This window comes from Lepidothrix coronata, unplaced genomic scaffold (genome assembly GCF_001604755.1).
Source record: "Lepidothrix coronata isolate B3197 unplaced genomic scaffold, Lepidothrix_coronata-1.0 Scaffold353, whole genome shotgun sequence".
NCBI lineage: Eukaryota > Metazoa > Chordata > Aves > Passeriformes > Pipridae > Lepidothrix > Lepidothrix coronata.
In genome coordinates, this window is record NW_016690533.1 from 265,213 (window position 1) to 273,380 (window position 8,168).

The 8,168-nt window shown below is 43.5% G+C and overlaps 1 long non-coding RNA gene across 1 annotated transcript; it reads right to left on the reverse strand.

The window, feature by feature from the left end:
* Positions 1-6,784: 6,784 nt before the first annotated feature.
* Positions 6,785-8,033, reverse strand: LOC108509330. Its single transcript, XR_001878608.1, has 2 exons — positions 7,787-8,033; positions 6,785-7,027 (listed from the first exon to the last, which is right to left on the reverse strand). It is a non-coding gene; the product is annotated as an uncharacterized LOC108509330 (long non-coding RNA).
* Between the last annotated feature and the right edge of the window lie 135 nt (positions 8,034-8,168).

Here is an 8,168-nt window from a genome sequence, read left to right on the forward strand (position 1 = left end):
AGGGCCCGGCTCGCGCGGACACCTCCTGCTACCGCCCCTCCCCGTCTGGGCAGGGATCGGTTCCATGTGGATGTGACAGGTTGTCCACGAAACTGCAGTGTGACACCCCCCCGTGCTTGCCAGGAGGGCCCAGTCGTATCCTGGGGCGCATCGGGAAGAGCGTGGCCAGCAGGTCGAGGGACCCTCTACTCAGCCCTAGTGAGGCCACATCTGGAATAGTGTGCCCAGTTCTGGACAAGGAGCTACTGCAGAGGGTCCATCGAAGGGACACAAAGATTATTAAGGGAGCGGAGCATCTCTCTTATGAGGAGAGGCTGCGGGAGGTGGGCCTGTTTAGTCTGGAGAAGAGAAGACTGAGAGGGGGTCTCATCAATGCATATAAATATCGCAGAGGGAGGTGCCAAGGCGGTGGTGCTACACTGTTCAGTGGTGCCCAGAGACAGGACGAGGAATAGTGACAATAAACTAAACCATAAGAAGTTGCACCTCAACATGAGGAAGAACTTCTTTACCTTGGGGGTGGCAGAGCACCGGCACAGGCTGTCTCGGGAGGCCATGGAGTCTCCCTCTCTGGAGACATTCCAAACCCACCTGGACGCGTCCCATGTCACCTGCTCAAGGTGACCCTGTCTTGGCGGGGGGATTGGACTACGTTATCTCCAGAGGTCCCTTCCAACCCTAACCATTCTGTGATCAAGATCGGCTGCAGCTCCTGGGGAAACCCTTGGCTGCTTCCTGCATTGGGCTGTACCGTGAAAGAGGGACATTCACCTTGGACTCAGAGTGTGGCAGGAGTCACTTCTGAGGAGACTGAGAGAGCTACTGGAGCGGCCCCAGCCCTCAGCCAGTCCTGCCAGCTCCAGGCGCTGCTCGGCCTGCCCAGCTCCCACCCATGACGCGAGGTGATGTTCACTCCCAGCCTGGACTGCAGTGACAAAGGTGCTGCCTCCTGCACCCCAGCAAGGGCTGTGAGCTTACACTGCCATTGTAAAGGATGCAAGGAAGTAATTTAGCTTTCATCTTGGAGATGGTGTGGTTAAGTGAGTAAGCCTTGAAACACCACTCTGTCTAGGATGTCCGGATGTCTTGGCGTCAGCTTCCTAACTGCTTTCCTAGGGAAAAGGAAGCCTAGGGAATATCTACTGGAAAACTGACTTCACAGTGGATGTCTGCAGATTGTCACCTCTCCCTTTGGGTACCGTAGTGACCTCTAACTCTGGAAAAAAACATGGGTATTTAAAAAGTTCACTGTAGCTTCAAAACGCGTTGTCAGAAGGTTTGAGGCAGGACATTTGGAAAAACAGCCTCAGACTGTCATGAGACATAAATAATTACATGAGACACTGTTTCTGATTACTTACTTTGCTGGTCAGCCATTAAAAGGAGATAGAAGTTCCTACTGGTAAAGAGTAAGCCCAAATGAGAATTACCTATCAAATATGTATTGGTTTGTATTACAATTACATAAAAATAAGCATGTTTGTACTCTTGAGTTATTTGATACAATTTTGTGCTTTGTGATATTTTCTTTGAAATCATTACATATATGTGTATATATTAACATAGAAATGAAAAGTTTTTCCAAACTTTGGAGAGTGACAGTCTCAGTTTCTGTCCATGAAAGTACTGTTATTTAGTGGTTTTCATCCATGTTTCTCAGATTGTTTGAGAAAAACAGGGGAGGTGCCATTGTCATACTGCAGAAAGAGGTTAAATACGCAATGTCTTCATGAAGCATCAAGTAGCTGCCAATAACTGAGTCACTGTAGCCAAGTGTTTTGCCTTTGGGAGATGTGTTACAGTCATATTTTTATATGCCATCCTATGTCTTCCCTGTATTTCTCTACTACCTGTGTTCTTCTAGGGTTTGAGCCTGCACAGAGCAGGCCTTGAGAACTAAAAGCTGCAAGTGTAACAGTTCGTCTGGTAACACCAAGAATGCCGCGTGATCAACGACACTTTCTACTTGTGACAGAAATAATTACTGAAGTAGGGAGCATATTTGGTAGCTAAGGCTCATTTTCTGTGCCTCCTTGGTGCTCCCCTCTTACTCTTCCCTTCAGCTGATAGGAGGTTTCGTGGAAGGTGTGACAGGGGACAGTTGGGTGTGGAAGAGTGTTTGACATTCCTTTTGTTGAAGCGCTGCATTTCCTTGTTTGTGCTCCATTACTGCCCAGGAAGCCAATGTACCTCCACGCTGCACTGTGCTGTGACTTGCAGGCTCAGCAGTGATAATACCATGCAACTAAGCAGATAGTTTGTGTTCCTCAGCTTTTGTGGCTAATAATGGCCACTAAGTATAGTGCTGTGCCTGATTCTGAACTTCTGCAGCTGGTAAAATATTTTAGTTGCATTATTATGGATAACCCCGTTATCAGGCTGATGAAAGTGAACCTGATGCCTTTTTGCTGCTTTTGGCATCTCCGTCACTTGTCTCTTGCAAACACAGTGCTGCAAGGCTGGAATGCCCAGCTCTGGATTAGAAACTTAATACCTGTCAGGAGCAGAGTACTGAGAAACATTTCAGCTGTTAAACTGGAACAGACTCAGCGGAAACCATGGAAAATAACAGCAACATTTTAGGCCTCAGAAGGCTTAGATTCAGATTTAAAGACATGTCTCAGTTGGCGCTTTAAAGGAAGCATTAGTTATGTGGTTATGCTTGGATTTGCCTCCCACCTCTAGTTTTATTTTTATGTAAAATTGTGAAAATGTGCTGATGCATGGCATTTGTAGTTCACTGCGAATGCCTTATGTTGGCTTTTACAGTTAAGATTGTCGCTGTGTAAAAAGTTAGAGGCAGAAAAAAGGTCACTATTTGTGTTTTCCTTTCTCGAATTCAGCATTTCTCAATACTTGCACAGAGGACATTTCGCTGAAGAATGGCTCGCAGGCCTGGCTGGCAGAAGTAATGTTTATAATGGAAGGAATATGTCCAGAATGCCGCACTGCTGTGATGGGAGCATGAGCTCAACACACAGCTTTCTGCTGCACTGTGTATCACTGACCTGTGTGACCCACCTTTGGCAAGACACAGCGCTCTGATGCCTCTGCTCAGGTATGGATTTACCTGGAGCACTGAGGACTTTGTCTCTTTCCTCCCCCACATTAGCAGTGCACACTGCAGTGTGCCTGTCACGGCACACAGTGGTGCTTGCCTGCCTCTTTTCTCTGTCCTGTAGCTATGGTGAGCCTTGCCATGATGCTGTTCCCTGTGCATCTTGGTGCATATTATAAAGCCTGAGGCGTGAAGCACTACTGCATGTAGGGGAAGTGATGCAGCAGCCACTGTTCTTGTGGAGAAACTGAAAGGGAGGAAAGTCGAAGTGAGTTGTGGGTGATGCAGGAGTTAAGAGCAGACTTCCATTTCCAGTCCCCCAGTGTTTCATCTTACCCTTACTTCTTTGTACCTAATTATCATTCTGTGACATGAAGGTGGTAGCACTGCAAACTGCTTTGACATTTGCAGAGCACAAGCAGAAGAACAATTCATTTTGTAACTTTCAGGCAGATGCCTGCTTGAGGAAATTGGAAAAGGTACCATTAGGTGCAAAGCAGTTTGCAGAAGGGTTCTGGTGTAGTTATCGTCACAGCATGGGCCCAGTTCTCTTTAGGAGCTTAACCTTCTTCTAAGCTCTGAGGCTCTCTCTCTGTAGTTTCAGACCTCTACAGCCAGAAGGGAGAAGTGTTATCATGCCCATTTCTTCACCAGTAATTGCTATCTGAAAGCAGATAGTGGTGGCAGCAGTGCATGGTGTTTTGTTAAAATGTTAAATTTTAGACAATGCTAGCTTGAAAGTGACCTTAAAAATAATCTTTTAACAATAGAATCAGTATAATAATCCTTATACTGAAATGCAAACAGTAGAATGGTAGGCTAGAGTACTAGTTCTTACCTGGTGTGCTATGTTTCTGCTCAGTGTGAAATCTTCAGTGAGGCAGGGACTAGCATAGGGCTGGCACCCTCTGCTTCTCCCAAGGATGCAGCAGCATCTGTTCAAGCTGTAGTGCAGAAGAAGCTGTGCCTGGCTGAGGAGGAGGATAAAGTACACGAATGGTTTGATAGTACAGCTCATCTGACCTAGTGACTAGCTGTCACCAAGGGGGATGGCTGTGCTTTACAGCCTGGACTAGTTCCTGTTCTCCTCCCCTCTCTGCTACTGGTGCAGGTCTGCCCCTGCAGTGGCCTGATTCAGGGGACTGAGTGGAAGGAAAGGTTCCCAGCATTTTGCAGGGCTAATTTTCTGCTGATTTTGATTCTTGAACTGTCTCCTGAGACATCAGCCAAGTGTTGGTGCTAACAGAAGATGGTGCAATGGGAATACATAGCATGCAAGGGGGAGTAGAGATGTCCTTTTGTGCAGCAGCTGGCTGTTAGATTGTATTATCTGTACGCTCATAACAGCAAATGCCACAAATCCCTTCATAGGAATATGGGTGTCAGAGATACTGCAGCAGGACATCATAAAATCTGTTTTCTCATCCTGGTTTTCTAAGGAAAACCAGCTGGAAACATGTTCACATGTATCTAATAGAGCAACTGCTAGACTAGGGGATAAATATAAAGCTAAATCAGTTTATGAATCTCAGTGTGTACAAATAGTTGTGAAAGCCTTTAGTCTCTCATGTTCTCAATCTCCTGTCTCACATGGTGAAGACTGTTAATGCTTAGACAACATTCAGGCTGGCAAGGCATGCTGGAGGGGCTCCTAGGCAGCTGGCAGCAGTCTGTGTAAAAGTACAGAGAGATTTCTTCACAAGAGCTTTAGCTTGTCATATGGAAACACTTTGATTTAGAAGGGCCAGACGTGCTACATTTGACTTCTGATGGACTATTCACAAAAATAATCTTTTCTGTGGCTTTTAGTCTTTGCTAAGGATAGAGAGAAAAGCTGCTGGAAATTCATTATTTATGGTTAGATGCTTCCTCCTTTTCCAGACACTTCCCCATGCTGAAATACCTTCATGATTTTGCAAGAAACTATTTCCATTCCAATGAATAAACATCTCAGTATGAATCTAATGTAATGTTTATGAAATAAACTGGATCATGGCATATAAGAAATCTAAAAAAAATATCTTTGTTTCACATGACAGTATAGTTGTAGACTCAGAATTTCATCAGGTTTCTCTCCATCAATGGTATTTATAAAGAACAGTTTCACAGTGCGATAGCCAGCAGTTGCTTTTCATGCCTGAAGCATCACTAGAAGATAGCAAAGAGATCTGAATCCAGATTGTATGTTTTTATGCTTTGTAAAGTCCCTCTTCATTTTCAAATCACAGGGATATTGCTCTCTCTTCTGTGTCAAGAATGAGGGGGAGCTTATGTTTTGTTAATGCCAAAAAGTGACCATTCCTAGACACCATCCAGTTAGCCACAACCCGAGCGTCTGTGCTATCTCATTTCTTGTACCACTGTGTGTTTATATTTTCTCTCATCATCAGTATTCCTGATGGAGTCCCAGTTTAGTAAGTTGTCTGCACTGATGTGTGAGAAAGTAATATTGCTGCTCTGAGGAGCCTACATTCTGTGAAAAAAAAAAAAAAAGAGGAAATCTGCCATCATCTGCCTTTCTTTTTTTTGGTCATTGCTGGGTAATCTTTTAATCCAGTAATTTTTTGATCAAAATCTTGCAGGTAGTACATGCCAGATGGACTTTTTGCAAAGATTGAATGAGGGATTGTTTGTCAAGTAACTGTATCAGAAAGGATTTTTCATGTGGGGGGGAATGTGCAAGGAAAGGCATGACAACACTTGTGTGCCTATTCCTGTAATTTACTGGTGGATTGAGTTTAGTGGGTTTCGAGGGTGTTTGATTTTATCATATGCTGTGTGCCATTTCTCAGTAGTCTTTCAGTCTGCTTTGTGTTGTCAGTCTGAATTGTGTTGTCACCCACTGTAAAGTCTTAATCCAACGAACTCATGCATGGTTAACTTCATTCCTATGTGGAGACTTGTGAAGGGAAGCCAGCCATCTTCTAAAATTTTGTGTGATAGAGGCAAAGGTTCATTATGTTTCTCTGAAAATGAAGGATCCATCTTGGCATTTTATGTGTACGGCACGTGCAATACAATGAGGTTATCAATGTTTAAAATATAAAAGAAAGTCAGAAGTGAAAGATGGCAAATATTTCTCATCGTGATACCTTAAAAATAAGGGAAACTACCTAGGGTCACCCATCATGTTGATGCTATGTGGGTGCCTGTTCAGAAGAAGTTTGGCCAACCTGCCTTGGAGAGATGTTGATAACAAGAAAGAACCAAGCATACAAAAACAAATATCAAAATATATCAATATATCAAAAAGTATCCCATTTGCACAAACTGACACCCTGGCTTAAGACTCTCAGTATTTAGTAAAAGGATGCAACCGGGATTGCAGACAGAACTGCTGTTGCTGTCCTGCGCCTTCAGCTTTTCCAGAAGTTTAGTCTAGAGTTAAAAATGTGTTTATAAAGTACTGCTGGCATGTTTGCATTAATGACTGCTGGTTTACGTATTGCAAAATTAATTGCATTGAGTTAATTGCACTTGACTGCTTCGGTGTTGTTTGAATTAGATTTCACACTGCTGAGCTGATGGTCTTGTGATGCAACAGAGCGCTCGCCATTTCCATGTGGGTGCTGTGTGCACAGTGGAGGGGTAGTTCAGTCTTAACACATTTGTACTACAAAAAGGAAGAGTTTAGTTGCTAGGAAGTGGAGAGCTGATGTTCTTAATCTAACCCCCTTCAGCTATCATGAAAAATACGGGAAAGAAAGAAAAAGCCAAACAAACCCCTGATATTCTTTATTTTTATTATAATTTTAACAACATGAGTAAATTGAAATCTGTAAGCAAAGCAATTACATGAGAAGGGTCTAATAAAGTTGTTCAAGCTACAACCTACTTTGATTGTTGAATCAAACTGAATAAAGCAGGCTGCTTTGATGGGTTTTTAGCTTCCACGAACATAACTGGCAGTGACATCTTCTTTTGCTTTAATGGCAATGGTCTTCTCTGGGCTGGGAGTTTCATAATCAGCTGGAAGTAGAAAAAGGAGAAAAATAAAAATTGGTCACTACTACAAATAAGAAATCTCATCAGCTTCAGCAGGATCAGATTATTTTAAAAATTCTCCTTGGCCTGAGAAGAAGAGCAAGTCAGATTCTCAGAGGTTCCATGACTAATGGTGATTATGGATCTTAGCAAAGCCCAACTAAGCAACCCAACCCAATCACTGTAAAGATGTTTACTGTACTTGACACTGTAGAGGTTATTCCTAGAGGACAAATGTTAAGAGCCTGAACTAAATTTCTTTACAAAAGGTACAGTCAAATCCAAATTCCACCCTTGCACTTTAGGGAGAACTTATGTGCTTAGAAAGGGAGCTTTCTCAGGACCACTGCTTTAATATTTGGACTGTGTAGAAGGAAGAGGAGGGATGGCATAATGTACCCAAGGCAACCAACACATTTCCTTTGCAGCAACTAATGTTGTAAGATGCTGTAGTAGCTTTTTACTATCACATCTTAAATCGTCAGAGAAGTGAAACTCACGGCATGTTCCCAAACTATGTCCCTTCATGTTAGTGCTGGAAACCATCCTTCTCCAACACATTAGGAATCTCTGTTTGATGGGATTCTTTCCTTTTTGCAGCTTCTCCAAACCTCACCATCTACTGCTCAGTCTTATGAATAAGAGAACCATTATAGTACTCCTGCTTCCAGCAACCACACAACCCCTTCCCAGGGAGCACATGTTCTCTATCCCTGTGGCACACTTGCTTTTAAGGAAAAGTACCTGCTTTGCTCTCCATCCAGAAGGCAGTGATATGCAGCAATGTCTTTCTCCAGCTGTTGTTTGCTGGTCAGCAGATTTTCACGGTCCCGCTGCTGCTGCTCCGTTTCTACTTTGATTTCTCCCATCTCTGCCTCCAGCTTGGAAATGACAGAGCCTAGGTTCTGCAGTTCGATGTCATGCCAGTGCTTGGCGTCATATAAAGAGTTCTCCAGACCCCTCTTCTGTAAGGGCAGGACAGCAGAAGATAAATCAGTCAGTTTTCATATGCTTCACAGTGATTTTTATTCAGGTTTGGCCAATATCTCTATTGACTGTGTTTAAGTGGAGATGTAAATAATAATGGCCAGTCTTCGCGAGCAAAGATTTGGGAATGGTCATTAAC